This window comes from Lolium perenne, chromosome 5 (assembly GCF_019359855.2).
Source record: "Lolium perenne isolate Kyuss_39 chromosome 5, Kyuss_2.0, whole genome shotgun sequence".
Taxonomy (NCBI): domain Eukaryota; kingdom Viridiplantae; phylum Streptophyta; class Magnoliopsida; order Poales; family Poaceae; genus Lolium; species Lolium perenne.
In genome coordinates, this window is record NC_067248.2 from 99,887,884 (window position 1) to 99,915,531 (window position 27,648).

Sequence of the window (27,648 nt, forward strand, 5' to 3'; positions counted from 1 at the left end):
CATTAGCGGTAAGCAAGATATTATAGTACACATGGTGAATATGCGGGGAAAACTTAGGAACATGCTCAACATGGATATATGCAAAGTCTCCAAAATTTGAGAGAGCTATGGGGGCAATCTCATTTACAAGCATATTAACATCATTGCAAACCAAGCATTGGAAAGAGAAATTGTTCATCATTTTGGTTGCATTAATGGGAGAATATTGCAAGCATGTAGCACAAAACATGTTCAACATTTGATCATTGTTGTCGACAAACCTAGGGAAAGAGAAATTGTTCGGCAAGGTTGTCACAACACAAGCATCATTATCAACATTGCAAGCAATACATGGGAAAGAGAAATTGTTCGACATATTGCAAGCAATAGGATAGAAATCGAAACACTCATAGCATGGCATGGTCAAAGTGTCACAAGCAACTACTTCCACATGATCAAGAATGGTGGCATCACAAGTATCACAAGGGAAAGTGAAAGAAGCATATGACATAGCAATAGGATCATCCAACTCATGCAAGCACTCACAAATCATCATGTCCACTAGTGGGATCATGGCATCATCAACACCCATATAGGTACCTTTGTAGTCCCGCTCATATGAGGTAGGTGTTGTGGAAGTGGTAGGCTCCATGTGGCCTCCATGTTCATCTTCAAGCAACAAGCATGGTGTGATATCATCATCTTCATGCACCATGTACATCTTCTCCATGATCGGCGTCTCGTCATCCATGGAACCTAATGAGACACAAGGAAACACACTAGAGGTAGAGGGTAAGATGTTAGAATTGAAAATGGCCTCACATGACCTATCAACTACCACTCTCATCTCACTCGGTGTATCACTCATGTCCTCCAAGTGGTGGCTCTCAATCTCACATATAGTGGATGCACTCATCTCACATATAGTGGAGTCCCTCATCTCCATGGCAATGACGTCGTCGATGTCCGAGCAACCTAGCAAAGAGGAAGACAACACAAGAGGAGTAGAGGTTATGTTGTTAGAAATCAAAACGTCCTCACTCGACTCATGGTGTGTATCACTCTTGCTCTCAAGGTGTTTGAAGTATGCGTTGCACTCGGCTTTTTCTTTGGGTGTCATTTGGGCTTCTCGAGCATCTAGCTCGGCGAAGTATGCTCTCATCTCGGCTTGCTCTTGTGGGGTCATCATGTATATCTCACTAGGATAGGTGTATATGTATGGTGGAAGGAAAACTACACAAGTATCTCACCTATCAAGAAAGTATCGGAAAAGTGGTTCAAGTCAAGAGCAAAGCCAAAATGTATCGGGGTTACTCACACACACACTCAAAGCACACGCAAAAGGCTAAGAACTCTATATGTGGTGGGTAAGGGGTGGATAGCAAACGAAAAGATCAACGGAAAAGTCTATTGTCAAATGTGGGTAAGATCCAAAGTCAAATGTCAAAAGTGGTGATCTATGTCAAGGAAACACGGAAACACACACAACGGAGAACAATGGGGTTAGCGCGACCAAGGAAGTGAGCAAGTGACAAAGATGGTCCTAACGAAGACTATATGCTCGGTGTCACGCCAACACAAGAGAGACCGTAGCTTGGTTGCACAAGATAGAAGCAACAAGATTTGCACAAGGGCCACTCTTCTCTTATCTCTCTTAGTGCTCACAAACTTTGCACTCCTTTGTATCGGTGGACACACACTCTTTTTTCTATTCCTTTTTCTTTTTCTCTTTTTTTTTCACTTTTTTTTTCTATGCTTAGAAGCTTTATTTTTCTCTATGTATATGTCACACTTTTTCTTCTTTTGTGTATCGTTCTCACCGAGCTTGCTTCGGAGCTTTGCTCAACACAACGCACACACACACCCTCTCACGGTCGTGACACTTGTGCAATGCTTCGCAACGCTCGGAAAGCCACTCTCAATGGGATAGGTACGCAAAGGAAGAAAGGGGCTACAAGGGGTAGGGGAGGCAAGTTATACCTATTGACGTTAGGCGGTGTCAAGCACACGAACTTGCGATGATGGTGATGACGATGGTGTCGAAGATGCGCCGGAATCCGGGGTGCCGAAGGTGTCGCCGCGGTGTTGATGTAGGCGCGGAAGCTTGGTAGACAATCCTTGCACTCCAAAACGGAAACCGGGCAAATTAAGTCAATGCTCGAAAAGTTGAGTCAAAACGAGCGGTCAAAATTTGGTGTCCAAAAATCGTCAAAAATTAGACGTAGACTATGTAGAGTCGTTGGAGGGTGTTGTTAAAGTTTGGAGTCAAACGGGCTCCGAAAAGTTGTCAAGATTTGGGGCAAAAAGATGAGCTAAAACTGGGCGAAACTTGTGTCAAAACGCTACAGCAGCGGCACTACCGGGTGTACAACACGGCACTGCCGGAGTGCTTTGGCCGGCACTGCCGGGCTGATGCTAGCGGCACTGCCGGTGGGGTTATTTCCTGCGTGAAAGGCTGTAGGGAGCGCGCGGGCGGAATCTGCAAAAATTTGATGCGTATGATGCTGGGCAGATTGGCCTGGTGGTGGAGCGGGCGGGATGGGGGCCTGCTGCTGTCGGCCGAGCGTTGGTGGGCGAGCGCGGGTGCAGGTGGTCGCTGCGAGCTGGGGCGTGCGATGCAGGTGAGCGATTTGGCCGGAGGTGGAAGATGATGGTTGGCCTGAGCTAGGGTGCTCGCGCGGACGTGGAGACTGGGCCACGCGGGGCTTGCAGGCTCGCGCGTGCTGCGTGTGGGCGTGCGTGGCCTCGAGCGGGGCGGAGGCGGTCGCTGGTGCGTGCACAGCAGCAGCAACTTGGGGGCGGCAGCAGCGAGGTGAGCGATGGCCGTGCGCTCGATGGAGCGGAGCTGGGGCGGCGCGGCTTGGTGATTTGAGTGGGAGCTAGGTGCTGGCGGCGGGCGGGCCAGGGGCCAAGGCGCGGGCGTTGACCCAAAACGAGAACAGGATGAACTCGGGACGAACAGCCACGAGGAACGGACCAAAAATCCTCAAATTCGAGCTGAAATAGTTGGAATTGGGCTGAGAAAAATGAGGAACAAGTAGATCACCACAAGGGACAACAGATCTGTGAACCAAAACCACAAAAAACTCAACAAATCCAGAGATCCAAATTCGAGCTATTTTTTGGGGCAAAATTTTTGGGAAATTTTTTGGGTGAAATTGGTGAAATTGGAGGGTCAAATTCGTGGCAACCTTTGCTCTGGTACCATATGATGAGGCCTAAGGCCATGTGTGTTGCCCGATCTCACGAATTGACCGAGGGAAAGGCGGGGGGGAGAGGAAGAACACGAAGAACACGGCGAAGAACACGATGAACACACGCGAACGCACGCAACACAACCCGATACAATTCGGTTTACTCCCGATAGCCCGAACCACTATCCCGATAGAATCCCTCAAGGAGAGACACGAGGTAGAATCCCCGAGAGAAAGACCGATATACGATCTATGGAGTCACACGAGTGAGAGACCGCGGTAGAATCACAAGTGCGAAAGATAAATCATATAAGGAGTGCCTTGATACAACTCATAGATTTGTGTCTAAGAGAGGAGGGGGTTTCCCTAATCCCAAAGGGATGGTGGAGGCATAAGCCAAGTTCTCACTCAAGTTATGTCTAACCTAATGAAGGGGGAGGTGGGAGCCTATATATAGGGAGCCACCAAAGGAGGGGTAGTTTAGGCATACAAAGGGATAAAGGGTTCATATTTGATGCTCTTTGCAGTGGGGCGTCAGGGCCAGCACAGGTAGGGCGATAGGGCCGGCGCAGGTAGGGCGGCAGTGCCGTCATCCTCAGGCGTAGTGGCGGTGCGGCAGTGCCGGTCTTCCTGGCGCGTCTCCTTATCCTCGACGTTCTCTTCCATGCTTCCACGACCTCGGCCTTGAGTCCTCGAGCCTCCATGGTGTCGTCCACTTCCTCCGTACTTGGCGATGTGTTCCTATCATGGTCATATGAAGGAGGATGAAGTAGCATACCATTCATGAGAGACAATTGTAGGCACGCATAAAGGAGAAGATTCACCTTTGCGTGACGTGTCGGCGTTGACGCACATGATGCGGTGGAGACCGAAGGTCGCCCCGTATCACCTTGGGTCATTCGCGAGATCGGGCCACAATCGGGGTCTTAGACCACATCACATCGACACTCTTTTGATCACCATTTTTGCCCAATGCCTTTTGGAGAAACGACTTGATGCTTCGTATTTGATTGAGAGCCTCTTGTTCGCCGGTCACCAAATTGGCATCCACAAGCTTTCCTTTTGCAAGTTGTTTTTCCCCTTGTTCTTCTTCGACCGAGACTTGGCCCCTCCACCACTACATGGGAGACCCGTTATGGACTACAACAAAGACGCCTGCACTACGACGAGCATCCCTAAGGACACAAGGGCAACTATACAAGTCCTTCCCGTCTACCTCATCGGTGAGGAGGAGCAAGAGTCGAGGACGACTCTTCCCCAAGGGGGGGGAGATGATGCAGCCCTGCCTATCGTCAACGCTACACCATGGTCAAGGAGTCCCCCAAGTGGACCAACAACACCAACCCCCGCCCTATATGTCAAGGTGAACTCCTTCCTCTCGACACTCGACCTCGTTAATACCTTGAATGGTCGGCTACCTCATGCCTATCATTATGATGTCTATAGGTGCCGACATCGACAAGGACCAAGAGAGAAGGAACCCCCATGGTGCATGGAAGAAGGAAGAAGAAGAAGGGAAGAAGAGGAGAAGGAAGAGGAAGAAGAGGCGGGAGGAGGAAGGCCGGCCGGTCCCAGGCCCGGTCTGACCGGGCTCCTGACCGGACCACCCGGTCCCAGGCCCGGTCTGACCGGCCTCCTGACCGGTCCGTCCGGTTTTCAACCGGAACGTCGACCGGTGCCATCCGGAAGCAATCCCGGGGCTCCCGAAGCCCCGTCCGGTCACGTCCGGCCCAGAATCCGGTTTGGAACCGGATGGGCCGGTCCCAGGCCCGGTCTGACCGGCCCCAGGACCGGATTCGTCGGGTTTGACCCACCAACTTGTACCTTTTCGACCCATGTCGCCTTGTATGCCTATATAAGACCCCAGCTCGCCCCCATAGCTGGTTAGACAAGATTTAGGCTTAAACATGACTTTGAGCTTTGTCTCCCTAGGGTTTCATCCCCTTTGTATCAAGGCACCCCATGTTGGATGATTGGATCGATGTGAGTGAGATTCTAGTGTAGCCCACTCTCTCTCTGATACGGGGTGGCCTATGGACACCGCCGCCTCAAGACCGACAAGCCCTCCTCGTGGTCCAATGACACGAGCTCGAGTCAAAGCGCTACATGATAAGGTGAACTCACTCCTCACTACCCTTGATCTCGATACCCCATTGGATGGGCTGCTACCTCAGGCCGATATTCTTTGTGTTATCAGGTATGAACCTCGAGAGAAGGACAGCACAGCAGACCCGAAGATGGACAAGGAAGAAGGAGAAGAAGAGTCCCAGCTGAAGGACGCCCCTGCTCACCCCGGCACTGCCGGCCTGCTCACCCCGGCACTGTCGGCCTCCAGACACCGGCACTGCCGGCCCTTCCAGCTGAAGACGCAACCAGCGGCATTGCCGGCCTGGACCCAGCGGCACTGTCGGCCCTGCCGGCACTGCCGGCCCTTCCTCACCGGCACTGCCGGCCCTTCCTCACCGGCACTGCCGGCCCCACCCCTGTTGACTTCATCTCAACTGTCGATTTCGCATCCATGGACCAGGATAATTTATGTAATTCCGACTTTACCCCTGTACGAATCTGGGTCTATAAATACCTCACCCCTTCCTCCAGATTAGGGTTAGAGATGAACTAAGAAGAAACTTGAGCTTTCCTCCTACCCATGAGGGAAACCCTAGATCTATGATCTTGTATCCACCCGGGCTCCTTATCGAATCCTATTGTATCTCTTTGGTGACTTCTACCAATCTTAGTCTTTTGCTTGCACTTCTACCTATTTGGTCTTTTGCTTGCAGTTCTATTGAGTTTGGTCTTTTCACCCTTCTAGATTCATAGGATCTTCGATTTGTCGATCTCTTTGCGAGACTTCTACCGGAAGGTCTTTTCTCGCAACCTCCATCGAGTAGGTGTATCGGGCCTACGAGAAAGAACCGGTTTGTGTGTGTGTGTGAGTTGTATCCCCACGAGTTCTTCCCCGCGTTCATCGTGTTCATCCACCTCCCCCACGAAATCCACCCAAATCCGTGAAGATCGGGCACATCCCCGGGCTTAGCCTTATCATATGGTATCAGCAGCTCTTGGGTTGCCACGGATTTGACCCCCACATCACCAATTTCGCCCAAAAATTTTTCCCAAAAAATAGCCCCAAATTGGCCTTGGATCGATCTCTCGATTTGTTGAGTTATTTGTGGTTTTGCTCCAATAGAAACTTGTCTTGGGTGTTGATCTACTATTCCCCCAACTTTTCCCACCAGTTTGTGCCAATTTTCCCACGAAATCGAAGATTTTCGGGTCAGTTTTCCGCCAAATCAACGAACAGCAGCTGAGGCCGGCACTGCCGCCCCAACATCGCCGGCACTGCCGGTCAGGCCGGAACTGCCGCCGCCCAGACGCCGGCACTGCCGCTGGCCCCGAAATTTTTCACACTTTCTTCGTTTTTCGTTTTGGCACTAACCCCTTGTGTTTGGACTTCGTTGTGTGTGCCATTTCAGCTACCACTAAGCTTCCGCAACATCAACAACGACGACGGCACCCCGAAGATCCAAGCGGTTCAATTGACACCTCCACCATAGCAAGTTCAAGGTCGTCGGCCACCGTCATCAAGTGGTATAACTTGCACCTAACTTGTAGCCCTAGCTTCCTTTGCGTACCTTTCCTATCGAGAGTGGCTTTCTAGTGTTGCGAAGCATTGCGCAAGCGTCCCGACCGTGAGGGTGTGCGTGTGTTGAGCAAAGCTACGAAGCAAGCTCGTGTGAAAAGATAGGCAAAAGAAGTGTGACGTACTTACATAGATAGTGAGAAAAAGAAAGCTTCTAAGCATACAAAAAAAGAGAAAAAGAAAAAGAAAAAGAGTGTGAGTGACACCTATACACAAAAGAGTCTGATACGGGGTGGCCTATGGACACCGCCGCCTCAAGACCGACAAGCCCTCCTCGTGGTCCAATGACACGAGCTCGAGCCCAAGCACTACGCCAAGAGGTGAATTCGCTCCTCTCTACCTATGACTTTGACACCCCCTTGGATGGCTTGCTACTTCATGCAAATACCCTATGTTCAATCAGGTACATCGACCAAGACACAAGCCATGGAGACCAAGGCGTTGGAGAGAGAGCTGGAAACGATGAAGACGGAGCTACAGCGCACAGGCCGGAACTTCCGCCCCCCAGGACCGGAACTTCCGGCCAGATTCCTCTAAGATGCCCCCAAGATGCCCTCCAGCGCGCAGGAAAAAGCATCGGACCGGAACTTCCGCCCCGAGGGACCGGAACTTCCGCCCGGTCGGAACTTCCGCCTAAGTTCCGCCCAAGCTCCGAAAGTCCACGAAAAGGCCCCTGGATGTTACTGCAAGGAAATGGACGACTTTCGGAACTTGGCCGGAACTTCCGGCCTGGCCGGAACTTCCGGCCCCCAGGACCGGAACTTCCGCCCCTGACCGGAACTTCCGCCCAAGATGGTCGGAACTTCCGCCACCGCGAACTTCAGCACAACAGCACTTTTCAGCATGTAACTTAACTCTTCGCCCCCACCTATAAATAGCCTAGTTGGCTCAGATCTGGGATTAGACTTGATTTGAAAGAAAACCTGAGCTTAGCTCACCCTTGTGGGAACCTTACCTAGATCTATGATCTTGTATCGCCACCCGGGCTCCTATCGACTCGCGAAGATCTCTTTGGTGACTTCTACCGTTTGTTTGATCTTTTGCTTGCACTTCTACCTATTTGGTCTTTTGCTTGCACTTCCATCAAACCTTCCGGTCTTTTCACCCTTCTACATCTCCCGAGCTTCGATTAGTCGATCTCTTTGCGGGACTTCTACCGGAAGGTCTTTTCCTGCAATCTCTATCGAGTTGGTGTTTCGAACCAACGAGGGAAAACTCGAATTGTATCCGTGTGTGTGTGTATCCCCGCGTTTCCCCCACGTGTTCATCGCGTTCATCCACCTACCCCCACGAATCCCTACAAATCCGTGAAGATCGGGCACATCCCTGGGCTTAGCCCATATCATATGGTATCAAGAGCTCCTTGGTTGCCACGGATTTGACCCCCACACCCACCAATTCCACCAATTTCCCCCAAAAAATTTTCCAAAAAATTTTCCCAAAAAATAGCCCCAAATTGGCCTTGGTTGGATCTCGCGATTTGTTGAGTTTTTGGTGGTTTTGGTCCAATAGAAACTTGTCTTTGGTGTTGATCTGCAATTCCCCCACCTTCCCACCGCTCTTAGTGCCAAATTTTCCACGAATTCGAAGATTTTCGGCCCGGATTTCCGCCCAAATCGAAGAACAGCACGCAGATCTGATTGCGACCGGAAGTTCCGCCCCGGAGGACCGGAAGTTCCGCCCGGGACCGGAAGTTCCGCCCCTCAGGACCGGAAGTTCCGCCTGGCCGAAATTTTGACAGCTTTCTTCGTTTTTCGTTTTGGCACTAACCCCTTGTGTTTGGACTTCGTTGTGTGTGCCATTTCAGCTACCACTAAGCTTCCGCAACATCAACAACGACGACGGCACCCCGAGGATCCAAGCGGTTCATTTGACACCTTCCACCATAGCAAGTTCAACATCGTCGGCCACCATCATCAAGTGGTATAACTTGCCCCCTAACTTGTAGCCCTAGCTTCCTTTGCGTACCTTTCCTATCGAGAGTGGCTTTCTAGTGTTGCGAAGCATTGCGCAAGCGTCCCGACCGTGAGGGTGTGTGTGTGTTGAGCAAAGCTACGAAGCAAGCTCGTGTGAAAAGATAGGCAAAAGAAGTGTGACATACTTACATAGACAGTGAGAAAAAGAAAGCTTCTAAGCATACAAAAAAAAAGGAGAAAAAGAAAAAGAAAAAGAGTGTGAGTGACACCTATACACAAAAGAGTCCAAAGCTTATAAGCTAAAGAGAGAAAAGAGAAGAGAGGCGTCTTGCGCAAATCTTGTTGCTTCTCAATTTTGCAACCAAGCCACGGTCTCTCTTGCGTTAGCGTGACACCGAGCTAGTAGTCTTCGTTAGGACCAATTTTGTTCGTGCTCATTTTCCGTCGCGCTAACCCCATTTTGTCCCACGTGTGTGTTCCACATTGTGTATGCCTTTTGTGATCACCGCCTTTGACTTGTGACTTTTGGATCTTACCCACTTTTGACAATAGACTTTTCGTTTGGTTCTTCCATTTGGCTTTCCACATCCATACCTAACACCATATAGAGTTTTGTTTTGTGTGTGTGCATACATATCGGTTGTTCCTCGACTTGAAACACCTTTTCGATTTTGGTTTGCAAGTTTTGACACTCTTGGTAGTCTTTCCTAACCACCCACCACATAGTTCTTGTTTTAGTTGTAACCATGTCTAGTGGAGAAGGGAACCAACTACCGATGACGCGGCACCAACATTGGATAGCTACTCAAGCCGTCCACGCCAAGCTCAATCAATTTGAAGCCATGCTCAAGGATACCAACGTCCGCTATGAAGAAAGAGCTCAAGTGCAAAGGATTGACCTCAACAATCAAGTTCAAGAACTCAATGAGAAGATTGAAACTCAAGGCAATGAGTTGAAGGCAACACTCGCCATGCAAGGTCAAGAAACAAGAGAAATGAAGACGGCATTGGACAACATCCTCCATACACTCAACCGTCAAGAAGATAGAAGACAACATTCAAGGTCTTCGCGCTCTCATAGCTCAAGGTCACGAGCTCCTACATCGTCGCATCATGATTCCAATCAAGACCCACGCCACCATAATGTGGATGCTCAAGTGCTTCAACAACAAGCTCAAGAAGCGGAGCAAGCACGACTTCGACTTGTCCAAGAACGTCTACGCCTTGAAGAAGAACGCCTTCAACAAGAACATCTCCATGCTCAATTCCAAGAGGAACAACAACGTCTTCGTCATGATCAAGATCTCCTTCATGCACGTGAGCAAGAAAGGCTCCGCCAAGAGCAAGAGGCACGTCATCATCAAGGGCAACCTCGCCCATCTCAAGTGGCCAATGCTCAAAGGCACCACCATAATGCCGAACAAGAAGTGAACCAAGACCGCCGCATCATCAATGTTGATCAACCTCCTCGTGATAGGGCACCTCGCCGTCAAGGTCAAGACAACCGTCGTCATCATGATGATCGCCCTCATGGTAGAAGACCACCTCATCAAGCACGAGATGTTGAGATGGAGGAAGAATCAAATCATCACCAAGCATCAAGTGAAGAAAGTGTGAGGCCTCATCAACGCCACAACAATGATGATCAAGATGAAGGTCATGGAAGACCACCTTCTCCTCAACAACAAAGAAACAACAATGAAGATGCTCAAGGTCCACAACCTCAACCTCAACAACGTCAAGCTCATGGTGAAGAAAGACCACCTCCTAGACGCAATGACCGCAATGATGAAGAAATCTTTGGGAAGCTAAAATTCACCATGCCCAAGTTCCAAGGAGAGGAAGATCCCGACGCATACTTGTCTTGGGTCCTCAAGGTTGATAAGATATTCCGCATCCACAACTTCTCCGAAGCAAAGAAAGTTGCCATGGCATCACTTGAGTTTGAAGGATATGCAAATGTTTGGTGGGAAGAGGTCAACAAGAAGCGTGAGAAGGAAGACTTAGCACCCATTGACACATGGGAAGAGATGCAAGAAGTCATGCACACCCGCTTTGTACCAACTCACCACAAGCGTGACCTCTTCAACAAGCTCACTCAACTCAAGCAAAGCTACAAGTCCGTTGAGGAATATTACAAGGAGATGCACATGACCATGATGAGTGCAAATGTGGATGAGCGAGAAGAGCAAACTATGGCAAGATTCCTGAATGGCTTAAACATCCCCGTCAAGAGGATAGTGGAATTCTTGCCCTACAAAAACATGGTTGAGTTACTCCACCAAGCAACAAGGGCCGAGCGCCAAGTGCGAGAAGACCTAGCAAGTGCAAAGACAAAGACCTTCTTCGCCGCAAGAAATGCTATGAATGCCTCCTCAAGCATCAAGAACACAAGTACACTTGCCTCCAAGGATCCTCCAAAGCAAGCAAGAAGTGCCATCAAGACAACAAGCTTCAAGCCGGAGCAATCAACCATGTCCTCCAAAGCTTCCACCGGATCTAGTAACATCACTTGCTTCAAGTGTGGTGCTCAAGGACATAAATCCTTTGAATGCAAGAACACAAGAGTTATGATCACTCGAGATGATGGAGATGTGGAGTACTTGAGTGAAGGTGAATATGAAGCCTTGGTACAAGCCGCAACCTCTCATGAAGATGATGCCTTGGAAGATCAAGAGCAAGTCCTATGTGTGCATGATGCAAGCCCTTCTCTTGTGGTGACCAAAGTGTTGACAACCCATGCACTTCCCAATGAAGACCAAAGGTGCAATATCTTCCAAACAAGAGCCGGAATCAATGGCAAGTCAATAAAGGTTATCATCGATGGAGGGAGTTGCCACAATCTTGCAAGCACCGAACTATGCACCAAGCTCAACCTCCCGCTCCGGAAACACCCCCATCCCTACCATGTGCAATGGCTAAGCGACAATGGAAATGTGAAGATCCAACACACCGTCACGATATCCTTCAAGATTGGCGCTTATGAAGACACCGTTAATTGTGACGTCGTGCCTATGACGGTGTGCCACATGTTACTTGGTCGCCCTTGGCAATATGACAAGAAAGCCAACCATGATGGCTACACAAATGCCTATAGCTTCAAGGTCAACGACAAGACCTACATCCTACGCCCAATGACTCCTAGCCAAGTAATTGCGGACAATGCAAAGGCTTTAGCGAGGGCTAAGGAAGCCACTATCACTAGTGAGTTGAGATGTGAGAGAGTGATCCACCAAAAAGAGAGTGAGCGCCACAAACCATATGTGAGTGAGATGAAGAGTGTCCTCCTAGCTACCAAGAGTGAGATGAGACAAGTGCACCACAACCCATCCACCACCCTACACTACGTGCTCATTTGCAAGGGCCCCTCGGAGGAGACTAACAACTTAACCAACATTCCTTCGTCTTTGTTGTCTCTTTTGAAGGAGTTCCAAGACGTCTTCCCGACGAGCTACCTCATGGACTACCACCGCTTCGGGGCATCGAGCATCGCATCGACCTCATACCCGGCGCTCCACTACCAAACCGCGCCGCTTACCGCACCAACCCCGAAGATACCAAGGAGATCCAACGCCAAATACAAGACCTCCTCGCTAAAGGGTACGTTCGAGAAAGCCTTAGCCCTTGTGCCGTTCCCGTCATTCTTGTGCCTAAACCGGATGAGACGCAACGGATGTGTATGGATTGTAGACCTATCAATGCCATTACCGTCCGTTATCGACATCCCATTCCACGCTTAGATGACATGCTTGATGAATTGAGTGGTGCCACCATTTTCTCAAAGATTGATTTGCGTAGTGGCTACCACCAAATTCGCATGGCAATCGGTGATGAATGGAAAACGGCATTCAAGACCAAGCTTGGTCTCTATGAATGGCTCGTCATGCCATTTGGTCTTTCCAATGCTCCTTCCACTTTCATGCGTCTTATGAATCACATTTTGCGACCTCTCATTGGCAAGAGCGTGGTTGTCTATTTTGATGATATCCTCATCTATAGCAAAAATCTCGAGGACCATGTTCAACATGTGAGAGAAGTCTTATGCATCTTGCGCCACGAGAAGCTCTTTGCCAACTTACCAAAATGCCATTTCGCTCAAAACAAATTGGTTTTTCTTGGTTTTGTGGTTTCCGCCAACGGGATTGAAGTTGATTCTTCCAAAGTTGAGGCCATCCACAATTGGCCCACTCCCACAAATGTTGGTCAAGTTCGAAGCTTCCATGGACTCGCCGGATTTTATCGCCGCTTTGTGAAAGATTTTAGCACCATCGCTTGCCCTTTAAACGAGCTTACAAAAAAGAATGTTCCGTTTGTTTGGGGCAAAGCACAACAAAAAGCTTTTGATGAATTGAAAAAGAGACTCACCGAGGCACCACTACTTGTTCTTCCCGATTTTGCTAAGACATTTGAGATAGAATGTGATGCGAGTGGCCTTGGAATCGGTGGTGTCCTCATGCAAAATGGAAAACCCGTGGCATATTATAGTGAGAAGTTGGACGGCGCACGCCTCAACTATCCTATTTATGACAAGGAACTTTACGCTTTGGTTCGTGTTCTTGAAGTTTGGCAACACTATCTTTGGCCAAGAGAGTTCATTATTCACTCCGACCATGAATCTTTGAAGTATTTGAAAAGTCAACACACTTTGAACAAAAGACATGCAAAATGGGTTGAGTTCATTGAGTCCTTTCCATATGTAATCTAAAGGTATAATAGAGGCACCCTCATCAAGCCACCCGGTAAATCAGATTTAACTGTCCATTAGATCTCACAATAATGAATCTGAGCCATCCATTTTTTACAGCGTGTGGTACAAAACGACCAGCGCAGGCGGTGGAAACCCTAGCCGCCAGCCCCAAGTCTCCTCGCTCGCTTCATCTCCTCAATCCAATCGCCCACCTGTCCTCCCAATCATGTCGCTCCCCACTCCCCAATCCCGTCGCTCCCTCTCCCTCCCCAATCCCCTTCATCTTCATGGGCTCTCTCTTCTTCTCTTTCCAAGTGAGCCCGTGCGTGGTGGTGGAGATGCACAAGGCATCAGTGGCCGGCAGAAGCAACGCCTTGTGCCGCCACCGGATGAGCAGTTGGTGGCCGACCGGAGCACTGCGCCGTCGTCGCCGAAGGAGCGGCTGGTGGCCGGCGGCGCGGCGCAGCCACACCGCCGCTGTTCGTCATACGGTGGCGTCAACTAACACAAGATAGGAGCAGATGAATTGAGCATGGCGTCCAGACCTGGAGTGGAGGACATGGTCGTGATGAAGGTTGCAGGCCAAAACAACGTGATTGGTTGTGCTTTTTTGTTTGTTTCCCCACAACCTTCCCTGAACATCTCTTTTTGACTTGTGAAGTTGCAGATATGTACAGAAGTTGTTTGTGTAAATGCCTAAGGGTAAAGTCCGCTCCTGGAAGAATGCTCACAGCCCAGATTGGATTTGTAAGTTAATTATCCTCTCAAATGCATTCCTTTTGATGTTTTATATGTTTCAACATGGATTCTTGGTTCCTATAAATTTACAGGTTATGATGCCAGCAATGAAGTTTTTTGGGTAACGTCTTGCTTTTGTAAATATCTCTTTCGTTTATTTCCTTGGCATTGAAGGAGCGAGGTAATTCTCTCCCAACTACACTTTTTATGGTGTTCTGTACTTGGGATGTAATTGTACGCCGACATACTGCGACCTCTTTGGTATATTTGACTTCATATTTGCTTCTGTGGCTAGGATCGGTGCTGCAACCTTGGATTTATAAGGTGTGCTCGTCACTGATAATTTCAGGTTTTTATCAATTCATCTTGATGATGCCTCATCTAATTCATATAATAAATATTCTGAATACTACATGTAGGTACCAAATAATCTTATTTTCAACTGTGTTGACATGTACTAAATTTACTGGAGAGCAAATTTTCACAGCAAACTGAAGAAATGATGCAAGATAGTAAAACTGGTTTATTTGGATGATGCATGTACTATTTCAGATTCAATATTTGTGATCTAAAACTGAGAGGAACTGGTAGTAAAATATAGGTACGGAGATCAGTACACCAGTGTCCGATCAGTACACCAGTGTCCGGCAACAGCACACGCGATGGTGTTCAGAGGTGTGGTGTAGCAAGGCATTCTGTGAGCATGGTATGGCGAGTGCCTTGCCATCTACTGATCAACATCCTCCGACACCTATTAGCTGGTTTCCTCCAAATCTGGGTAAAATTTTATACTAGTGAAGATGAATACGTTGTATCATGGCTTTATAGTATTGTCATCTAGAGAAAAATTAATGGTCTATATTTTTTCAAAATGGGGGAAAATAATGTTCTATATATGCACTTTTTCTATTCATGTTCAGACCATCGACCTATCAAACAGAATGATATTACATTTGGTACCATTTCTGTTAGTCTACTCTTATGTATGCACTTAGGTCTTATATATGCAGTCCTCTAAACTCCCATTTGGAGTGGGCATAGCCAATGAAATAAGCATGCAAATTACCAAGTGCCTGGTAACAATGTGTTCTGTAAAAAATGGCATTGTTGTTAGAAGCTTATGGGCTTCAGTTAAGGGCATTTATCTTTGGAATAAATTGCTGCTCCAACATGTAAACATTTTTTAATATATATTAACCATGTGATAGGTTGTTCTGAAACCAGAAATTATATGGTTTATTCCATTTAATGCAGTTCCTTCTCCCAATTATAGTAAATACAAAAAATAGTGTGATTTCAGAGCTATAATGTTATTTAAGTTTTCGTTTTGGTGATGAATTGCCCTCCAAATCAATTTAGGGTTATTTCATTTGTGCTGCAACGACTTGGGATGAGCAATGGCAAGTATGTCATGTAGTAAAAAAATTGAAGGTGCATATCAGACTTAGTGTCCTAGATATAAGTACGTGTGCTTTGACATGTGCCATCTTTAGCAGGGGTTATTCCGAAACCAGCAATTATATGGTTTGTTCCATTTAATGCAGTTCCTTCTGCCAATTATAGTAAATACAAAAAATAATTTGATTTCGGAGATATTATGTTATTTAAGTTTTCCTTTTGGTGATGAATTGTCCTCCAATTCAATTTAGGGTTAGTTCATTTGTGCTGCAACGACTTGGGATGAGCAATGGCATGTCATGTACTAAAAAATTTGAAGGTGCATGTCAGACTTATTGTAGTTCAGTGTCCTAGATATAAGTACGTGTGCTTTGACATGAGCATGTATGTCTTTATATTTGCTGGCAATTTGTATCTTCTAGCCTAGCAGATACATTATTATTTTATTCTTCTAAATATAACTCCCTTTAGATTCACATTTTAGTTTCCTGCCTTTCTAAAGACATGATTCTTATGCAGCGCACGTTGTCTTCTTGTCTAATTTACTTGTGGAGAATCATAGAAATATTCACGAAATGTAGCATCTCAAATAAAACAAGCCAAAGCTTCATTCACGGGAATTTATGTTTGCGAGCATCTAATCTACTAACGGACTTGAGACCTATTACACAAAGACAATCAGTTGAACATATAGATAAAAGAGAGCTTTATCTTTTCAGAGTTTTAGGTATGCTTGGCTATTGTAATAGAATATCCGAAACTATTTCCTGATGCACAATAATCTAAATCTTCTCTGCTAAAAGACTGCAAATTTTAACAGGGCATATGCATATTTTTCTCCCAAAAAATATAAGACATGGTCATTGTGGAGTGATTTTGCCTTGTGGCTGAACCTTTTTCCAGCTTTGCTACTGTCGAAAAGAGCTCTGCTTCTTTATTTATGAAAAACTCCCATTAATCCTATTAACTATTACTTTCCTATGATCATCCAGCTATACTTTGACATGAGTACATGACTAACTGTAATATTGCTCCTGGTCTTCTAGACAATATAAATTCTAGAAATACAAAGATTCTATTCAAGAAATACGGGAGTACAAAGAAAGAGGATGTGCTCAGCTTTTCTCTGAGTTATTATGTTTACATGTATGATTGCTGGACTTGTTGCTCTTCAAAGATGTCATGCGGTTTTCTCTCTTATAGCAAGCCATATTTGTGTATCTTAATTTTCACTATTCACATGCTGCATGAACAGTTTCTTCGTTGTTTGAATCAAACATTATACTCTACATATCCTACTATTAGCGGTGGCTGAATTGTGATACAGTATTGAATTTATTTTATGTATCCCCCAGGTCTTTCCATTTGTCCTGAGCTCCTGCCATGTGTTGAATCGAAGGTAAGCTGATTGATTATGGATCGTCTGGTTCGTTGAAATGCTTATGTGTTTCTAAGTGAAGCTGCAACAATATTTGTCGGGGTTTACTTTTCATGTTCCGAGTTCAACAAGTGGTGCACATTTAATTTATGCCGGATCCAATGCTACTTCAGTACTGTAGAAACTGCTTCTGGGTTTTTGATGATGTGACATAGGACATGTTTTAAGCTTATTAAGTTTTATGGTCAGTTTGGTTTGCATAATTCCAGCTTTGCTAGTGTCGAACAGAAAAGTTACTGATCATGTGACATTCAACTTCCAAATCCCCTATAAACTGCCAACTAGAGAATAAGAAGTGCAGATCTTAGATAGTTACGATAATTAGCTTTTCCTGAAACCTACTGAGTCATACTACATGGTCTGGCTATTTGCTTGCAGAGACCTTTCTTCTTTAGTGCTGAGGGTATCTGTTGGTTATGCATGACGGCCATTTGGTCAGCTTTGTTACCCGTTGGCATCTAGGCACAATTTGCACACAATCAGCTGGTGAAGCCAAATATTTGTTCTGCTGACCAGCTGCAATGCAAATAATATTTTACCGAGCTTAAGTGAAATGGTCGTAATGTCATGTTAGGTAACATAAATTGGAATTGGAGATCAGTTCCAGTTAAGGGTGCTTGAATGACAAAGGAGTTGCACATCAGAATTAGCAGTAGTAAAGTCAAACATCACTCTGTTGTATAATATAAGACGTTTTCTTGTACTATAGAACAGAGGGGAGTACATATTAGCCTTCCGATGCTTCTTTGATTTGTGCCCTCTATTCGGTGACGAACCTGTTAAGAACATGTGGTGTATTATTGTGGGTATAATTCATTTATACATATGAATGCCTAAATTAGTGTTCCTGCTGTATGGACTATGGATGTTATTTCGCTCCAACGTTTCTGTTAAATTAGATATCCACCGATCTTTCTTATGTATGTGTGAAGTTTTTTAACATATTCTCTATATTATGAAATGTCTTGCACAATGATTTACATTCCGAGTCAAAGCTGGTGGTCATCGTCAGATTCTATCAGGCTTTCACTGTCTACAAATAATGATGTCGCAATGCAGTATGGATTTACTTATTCGACTGCTTAGTGCTTACCATCGAGTTGTATTAATTGTATTAATGTTTAAGTTTTACAAGTCCGCAATAGGCGGGTAACGTGGCAAGCACTCTACTAATATTAGATTTCAGATAGCGTTTTTGAATTGTTTATCAGTACGAAAGTCAGAACCTACTTATTTGACTGCTTAGGTGAACATAAACTGCTTACCATACGGTCAGGAACACCTAACTCCAACCATATGGAAGAGATAAATCATATGATTCATCGGTAAATCCCCAATCTCTCTCTAGATTTTGCCTGTTTGATTCATACCCATCCTCCTGGATATAGTGCATTGCATATCCCTTGCAGAAGAGGACCCTGAATGCAGGAGAAGTGTTCATTTTGCCCTTGTTTGGGTCTTACCATATGATTGGAGTGCAATTTTTCTACGAATTTGTCTCTTCCACTACATTTTGGTTTAATCCCCTAATCTTTCATTTTTGTTTGTCCAGATTCCTTTTTATTTATGCCTACATGATCTTTGATGAAAATACAAGTGGGCAACAGAGAAATGTTCCAGAGAAATATTGAGGCCTGTATTATGCATTCTACACAATAGATTTATTTTCTGAAGTTTAGCTAAAATATGTGATTTTTTTTTTTGCTTTTATATCTTCCTGTCACTTGAGCTCATCCATCCAGATTTAGGACCTGCCTATTATTCATGTATTATGTCTCTTTTCACATAGGTTATTTCCCAGGCTGTTCAGTATGCAATAGTTTATTTAGGACCTACAAATGTGCCTCCAGGTCTGCCAATTGAAAAAAGGTTTATAGTACCTAATTATTTAGAATTTTATGTAGCCTAAAATCTCAATACAGAATTAATAATATATGTGATGCTTTCTTAGGCATGATTGCTGATACGAGTACGGTGTATAGATATACAAATGACTGAATTACCATGCCATCTATTTTTGGGAGCTCATTTGTGTATCTCAATCAAGCAAAAGGATAAAATTGATAAATGCAAATTTTGAAGTCATATATATTGGTTGATCATGTGTGCTGCCACCTTTCATATGCTGTGGTGGGGTTTCAGTAGATTGGGAAAGTACCACTCGAGCACGTTCACTCGCAGATTGCTGCAGTGGGGTTTCATTAGAAAGCCAATACAAGTGAGATAGCTAACCGCACCAATCAGTTGTGTGAGTCATGTGCAAGTGTCCAGTAAAGCGGAGTGGTTGTCACTCCAAGCTGCAATGAAATATCACTCTCACTCAGCCACTTAGGTGACTCAACAACCTGACAGGTGCTCTACTCTTAGATCTTCAGAGATTCATAGTCATATAAGCATTATTATTCATGAACATTAGCAGTATTGATTATACCAATGTTATTTTCTCCCTTTGTAGGTAAATGATTACTGAGACTGTTTGGACTGAATAATGATCCATGTGAGAGAAATAGCATGCTGAGATCATCCTATCCTATAATAAGAGCAGCAGAATGGGATAATGTTGGTGGCTGAGGGTGCCTTAAACATTGGGAAGAATGGGACGTTCTGCTCTTTTTATTTGCAAACATTGGGAGGATTGAAGTGTTCTGCTCATTTTCTTTGTACAATGGTATCAAAGTCCTTCCTTCAGCGAAGCATTCCCCTAACAATAGGTCAACAACCTATCGCCACAAGCACGATGTAGGTATGTCTAGGCTCCTTATTGGTGGGTATATTACCCCAATTTCTTGATACCGTGTGTTTTGCTCTTGGTTGTGCAGGCCAAGCGGCTAATGCATTTTTTCTACTTATAGGGCAGTAAGCAGTCATATCTAACTTCAGCTGTACGAGAAATAGTGAAATTTCTTTTAGAGTATCTGCCATTTCTTTGCTGAAATTGTTGTCGACTATAATGATATACATATCTGAACCAGAAGTCCTTATGAATACTTTTCATCGCCTACAGTAGTCCATTTTCCACAGTGATAAGTACTTTCGCATATTTTCCTTACATCCTACACAGCTGGGTGCTTATGTTGAAATCACTTTTGGCTTGGTATCATTGGAAAAAAAACATGCTTCTTCCATCTTGAGATTGAGAGTTTTCGCTCGGCAGAATTTCTTTACATTTTTATATTAACACGACCTACACGGGATCGTGCGCCAAGGCGCACATCAAAATCTAGTCAAATACAAGAAGGGCAAGGACAATGTCGTTGCGGATGCCCTTTCCCGCAAGCTCACCCTTTTACTCACTCGTTTGGATTTCCATGTGTTGGGTCTTGATGAAATCAAAGAACAATATGCCTCCGATACCTTCTTTGGCCCAATTTTTGCAAAGTGTTCCATTGAAAAGGGCATCGATGATTTCTATTTGCACCAAGGATTCTTGTTTAAGGGCAACAAACTTTGTGTTCCAATGTCCTCGCTTCGCCTTTTGCTCTTACAAGAATCGCATGGTGGTGGTCTCATGGGTCACTTTGGACGAGAGAAGACATATGCCATGCTATCCACTCACTACTATTGGCCAAGAATGTACCGAGACGTGGAACGCCTTTGCCGCCGGTGCACAACATGCTTACAAGCTAAGTCCTCTTCCAATCCTTGTGGTCTTTATACACCATTGCCTATTCCTTATGCTCCTTGGTCCGATATAAGCATGGACTTTGTACTAGGATTACCTCGAACTAAATATGGTCATGATTCAATCTTTGTGGTAGTGGATAGATTCTCAAAAATGGCTCATTTTATACCATGTTCCCGAACGGATGATGCTTCACACATTGCCTCCTTGTTTTTTAGGGAAATTGTGAGACTCCACGGTGTACCAAGAAGCATTGTCTCCGACCGAGACGTCAAGTTCATGAGTTATCTTTGGAAGACACTAATGGCCAAGTTCAACGTCAAGCTTTTGTTCTCATCATCATCGCACCCCCAAACCGATGGGCAAACCGAAGTGGTGAACCGAAGCCTCTCCACACTACTACGAGTCCTTGTCAAGAAGAATTTGAAAGCATGGGAAGATTGCATCCCACATGCGGAGTTTACCTACAACCGCGCCAAGCACTCTACAACAATGAGAAGCCCCTTCATGGTCGTATACGGGTTCGAACCACCTACGGCGATTGACCTTCTTCCTCTACCGCTACATGAGCAAGTGAACATGGACATCGACAAGCGAGCACAATACATGAAGAAACTCCATGAAGACACAAGGACAACGATCGAGCAACAAGTTCTCCGTCAAGCCACAAGACTAAACTTGAAGAAAAAGGCACGGATCTTCAATGAAGGCGACCTAGTGTGGATACACCTTCGCAAGGACCGCTTCCCTCAAGAAAGAAAATCCAAGCTCAAGCCCCGAGGTGATGGTCCCTTCAAGGTCCTCAAGCGCATCAACGACAACGCCTACGTCGTCGACATACCAACATCCAAGTACTTGGTGAGCAACACATTCAATGTGTCCGACCTTTCACCATATCATGGAGATGAGGAGAACATAGAGTCGAGGACGACTCTTTCCCAAGGGGGGGGGGAGATGATACGGGGTGGCCTATGGACACCGCCGCCTCAAGACCGACAAGCCCTCCTCGTGGTCCAATGACACGAGCTCGAGCCCAAGCACTACGCCAAGAGGTGAATTCGCTCCTCTCTACCTATGACTTTGACACCCCCTTGGATGGCTTGCTACTTCATGCAAATACCCTATGTTCAATCAGGTACATCGACCAAGACACAAGCCATGGAGACCAAGGCGTTGGAGAGAGAGCTGGAAACGATGAAGACGGAGCTACAGCGCACAGGCCGGAACTTCCGCCCCCCAGGACCGGAACTTCCGGCCAGATTCCTCTAAGATGCCCCCAAGATGCCCTCCAGCGCGCAGGAAAAAGCATCGGACCGGAACTTCCGCCCCGAGTGATAGGGCAAAGATGGCCGATCTTTCGATGAGACGTGGATAATGTCGATTTGTTGGTGGAGTTCGTGCTTGACGATCCGACTACACGTGCAAAGCTCGTGCGCCAATGCAATCGCTAGGACAATCTCCGGGAGTTACTGATCTTGCGGATGCACGATCAGCCTGACCAGCGAGGGTCTTAATTCCTACCTGAAATCGAGAACAAGTAAGAACTAATATTGCAATCAGCATATTGCGGATATAGATGAAAGCTTTATTGAAAAGGTGGGATTCCGAATAGTCGGTCTTGTTCTGGGCGTTGGCCTCAAAAGAAGTACACGAGAGTTGCAGCAATGGCTAACTTTTAGTCTAATCAAAATCCGAGTCTAAACGTGACGGCTATGGAGGTATTTAAAGGAGGAAAAGGTGGGGTTTCGACCAGCCATACGTATGGTGGTCGAACCAAACGCTAGAAGGCCTTTCCCCCTTCAATACGGACTCTAAAAAGTGGCTGACTTAATTCCTGCGAAAATGACATGGGCCTGGCCCAAAACTAAAGGTGACGCAGCACCATATTATGCTATGGACGAAATTATGAAGTGGAGAACTCTATATTTCGTCCATGTCTTCATCTCTTCTTATGGTGGCTTCAAAGTTCTGAAATCTCCACTTGTGGCGTCATCTTCAATCCTCAAGTGCTTGCTGCCATCTCCTCCATGCGTGATCATGCTCCAATGCTTGTCCTCCTCATCCATGCTAGGTCCATCATTCCTAAGAGTAACAAACATATCTGATTTAGGCAGCATCATATTCTCATGTATATGAGGAATAGTTCCAAGAAACGAAAGTACCTGATAGTTAAGTTGTTTGGCACGAGCTCGAGTGATTGGTCCTTGTATTTGTGTGGCTGTAGGTACAGCGGTTGTATCAATAGATGGGATGTCCTCATCATGCCCCCCTTCTTGAATTGAAGTCGTCCTCGACGCAATCTCATCTTCTTCACCAAAGTAAGGCTTCAAATCTGCAATGTTAAATGTAGGACTTACCGGACCCAATTCTGCAGGAAGCTCAAGTTTATATGCATTATCATTTATTTTCTCTAACACCTTAAAAGGACCAGCGGCACGAGGCATTAACTTAGACTTGCGCAATGCAGGAAAACGATCTTTGCGCAAATGTAACCAAACAAGATCACCAACATCAAACACAACATGCTTTCTTCCTCTATCCCCAGCAATTTTATACTTAGCATTCATGCGTTCTATGTTGTCTTTAGTAGTCTCATGCAATTTTAATATCAATTCAGCACGTTGTGTAGCATCCAAATCATTTTGCACCGAAGATGGTAAAGGCAATAAATCAATAGGTGCACGTGGAACAAAACCATACACAATCTCAAAAGGGCACATCTTAGTGGTAGAATGCAGCGAACGATTGTAAGCAAATTCAATATGAGGCAAACACTCTTCCCACAATTTTAAGTTCTTCTTCAAAACAGCCCGCAGCATAGTAGATAATGTTCTATTTACTACTTCAGTTTGTCCATCAGTTTGGGGATGACATGTAGTACTAAACAGCAATTTAGTCCCCAACTTAGCCCATAAACATCTCCAAAAGTGGCTAAGAAATTTAGTATCACGATCAGAAACAATAGTATTTGGCACACCATGTAAACGCACAATTTCGCGAAAGAACAAATCAGCAACATGTGTAGCATCATCAGTTTTGTGACATGGAATAAAGTGTGCCATCTTAGAAAACCTATCCACAACAACAAAGATACTATCCCTCCCCTTCGTATGCGAGGCAAACCCAAAACGAAATCCATAGAAATATCCTCCCAAGGTACACTAGGAACAGGAAGAGGCATATATAAACCATGTGGATTAAGTCGAGACTTAGCTTTTTGACATGTAGTGCAGCGTGCCACAAATCTCTCAACATCTCGACGCATACGTGACCAAAAGAAGTGTGCAGCAAGTACATCCTCCGTCTTCTTCACACCAAAATGTCCCATCAATCCTCCTCCATGCGCCTCCTGCAACAACAAAAGACGAACGGAACTATCTGGGATGCATAGCTTGTTAGCACGGAACACAAATCCATCATTGAGGACGAATTTGTTCCATGTTCTACCATCTTTACAATTCAGCAACACATCTTTAAAATCAGCATCATTCAAGTATTGTTCCTTTATGGTTTCTAATCCAAAAATCTTGAAGTCAAGTTGAGATAGCATAGTATAACGGCGCGACAAAGCATCAGCAATAACATTATCTTTACCCTTTTTATGTTTGATAACATAAGGAAAAGACTCAATAAACTCAACCCACTTTGCATGGCGGCGATTCAACTTAGCTTGACTACGAATATGCTTCAAAGATTCATGATCAGAATGTATAACAAATTCTTTAGGCCATAAATAATGTTGCCAAGTTTGTAATGTCCGAACCAATGCATATAATTCTTTATCATAAGTAGAATAATTCAGACTAGGCCCACTCAATTTCTCACTAAAATATGCAACAGGTTTGCCCTCTTGTAATAACACACCTCCTAAACCAATTCCACTAGCATCACATTCAAGCTCAAAAGTCTTATTGAAATCAGGAAGTTGGAGTAATGGAGCATGTGTTAACTTATCTTTCAGTATCATGAAGGCGTCTTGTTGTGCATCGCCCCACACAAAGGGCGCATCCTTCTTTGTAAGCTCATTCAGCGGCGCAGCAATGGATCCAAAATCTTTCACAAAGCGCCTATAGAAACCAGCGAGGCCAAGAAAACTCCTCACTTGTGTGACCGTCTTTGGCTGCGGCCAATTCTCAATTGCCTCAATCTTGGCTGGATCAACTTCAATTCCCTGCGCAGTAACAACATAGCCAAGAAACGCAACTCGATTGGTGCAAAAGGTGCACTTCTCAAGATTACCATACAAACGTGCATCACGTAAAGCATTGAAAACAGCACGTAAATGATCCAAATGTTCCTCCAAAGATTTGCTATAAATCAGAATATCATCAAAGTATACCACCACAAAACGTCCAATAAAAGCACGTAAAACTTCGTTCATCAGTCTCATGAAAGTACTAGGTGCATTAGTTAAACCAAAAGGCATTACTAACCACTCATATAAACCGAACTTAGTTTTAAACGTTGTTTTCCATTCATCTCCTAATTGCATACGAATCTGGTGGTAACCACTACGCAAATCAACTTTAGAGAACATAATAGAACCACTCAATTCATCAAGCATATCATCTAAACGAGGTATAGGATGACGGTAACGAATGGTAATATTATTAATAGATCTACAATCAGTACACAAGCGTGAAGAACCATCCTTCTTAGGTACCAAGATAATAGGAACAGCACATGGGCTAAGAGACTCACGAATGTAACCTTTATCTTGGAGAACCTGAATTTGTCGCTGAATCTCTTTGGTCTCTTCAGGATTAGTACGATATGGCGCACGGTTGGGCAGCGAAGCACCTGGAATCAAGTCAATCTGGTGTTCTATCCCTCGGATAGGTGGTAGTCCAGGTGGTACATCTTGTGGGAACACATCAATGAACTCCTGCAAAAGGTTAGCAACCGCAGGTGGCAAAGAAGGAGGCATATCCTCAAATGAAAACAGAACTTCTTTGCAAATAATAGCATAGCATTGAGTAGTGTTCACATCAAGTTCAGCAATATCAGATTTGCTAGCAAGCAAACAAGGATTTTTCAAACGAATTTCAGTAGCATGGTTTGAATCAGATTTAGTATTAGTCTTATGTGGCACAAAATCTGCAGCAACAATCTGATTCTCACTCTTAAATTTCTCCTCGTTTTTTACTCTACTAGCTCTAGCAAGATCATCTTTTAGTATTTGTTCAGGAGTCATAGGTTTGAGACCAATTTTCTTTCCATCATGCATAAGAGAATACTGATTAGTTTTACCATTATGAACAGTTTCTCTATCAAATTGCCAAGGTCTACCAAGTAACAAAGAACAAGCTTGCATAGGTACAACATCACAATCCACAAAATCAGAATATGTACCAATAGTAAAATGCACACGTGTAGTTCTTGTTACCTTGAGCTTCCGAGAGCTCTCAAACCATTGAATGTAATATGGATGTGTGCGCTGCCTTGTAGGAAGAGAAAGCTTCTCCACCATGTCAACGCTAGCCAGATTATTGCAGCTCCCTCCATCAATGATGATCCTTATAGCTCGCTCTTTGACAACGCCTCTTGTTTGGAACAGATTGTGGCGTTGAGCATGCTCAGCTTTGCTCAATTGCACGCTCAACACACGTTGTGCAACTAAGCTCCTATACTGATCAGCAGTGTCAGCTTCCATTACCTCCATCTCTCTCTCAGAATCAGAATTAGCACCATCACGTGCAGCAATAAGGGCCAATGTATCTTCATCAAAGTCACTTGCAGAATCATATTCGCCATCTTCACGCACCAACATCACACGCTTGGTTCTGCATTCTCTCTCTATGTGTCCAAAACCCAAGCATTTGCGACATTGTATGTCGCGCGTCTTCCCCGTGGAGGCCATCGAAGATGAACTCCGAGGAGGACCAGCAGATGGTGGTGAAGTAGCAGCCGGTGGTGCTCGTGATGCAGGCGCGGTGTACTTAGAGGTAGAAGGTGCTGGTGTAGCCCCACGAGATTGTGGCGCTGATTGTCGCGTAGTCCATGATGATGTACGACCTGCAGAAACATTAGCTTTTCTCCATGGTGGTTGACGATCCTGCACTTCACGTTCAGCTTTGCAAGCAAGATGAAACAAGCGAGTAATAGTGTTGTACTCCTTATAATCTAAAATATGCTGAATCTCTTTATTCAAACCACCAAAGAAACGTGCAAGCATAGCCTCATTATCCTCTACAATACCACAGCGAATCATGCCAGTTTGCAATTCTTGATAATAGTCTTCTACAGAATTTTTTCCTTGTTCTAAGCGAGACAATTTCTTTAGCAAATCACGTTGATAATGTGGAGGAACAAAACGAGTACGCATAGCAAGTTTTAAACCAACCCAAGTAGTAGGAATATTAGCATGGTGTACTCTACAATGCTCAGACCACCAAATAGATGCAAAATCTGTGAACTCACAAGTAGCAGCACTAACGCGCAAATGATCAGGATAGCGTAAACATGCAAAGCGTTGCTCTACTTCCAATTCCCATGTAAGATATGCATCAGGATTATATCTACCCTCAAATGGCGGAATATTCAATTTAAGTTTAGCAACATGATCATCATCATTACGTACCGGGCGTGGAGGTGGGCGAGCGTTGCGGTTCAGTTGTCGTGGACGACCAGGTGCAGGTTGTTGGACCTCCTCGTCATCCAGCACATTCTCATCTACTTGCTCATCCTCGTTCCCTCCATAGTCCTCGTATCCTTCATCAGAAGGCGCGTCATGTGCGGCTGCTGCAGCAGGAGCGGTACCCGCCGGAACGTCCGCACGAGGAACACGGCGTGCGCGGCGCTGCACGTTGGCGCGAGGTGGCGGTAATCGAGTCAACAACTCCTGGAACTTGGTGTCGAGCTTGGAGTTGAAAGCTGCCTCGAGGCCCTCGATCTTGTCCAGCGCGTCGGTGAGTTTGGCGTCAACATCACCAAGGCGCCCATCCACGTCGGTTGCATGCCCGCCCAAAAGGTGGAGGAAGTGAGCATGCATCTCTGCATTCGTCATCGTATCCGGGTCAACGTTCGCCGACTA

At 45.4% G+C, this 27,648-nt stretch overlaps 1 pseudogene; it reads right to left on the reverse strand.

Moving 5' to 3' along the window:
• Positions 1-2,858: 2,858 nt before the first annotated feature.
• LOC139831550 (uncharacterized) overlaps positions 2,859-27,648 on the reverse strand; it is an 84,124-nt pseudogene continuing 59,334 nt past the window's right edge.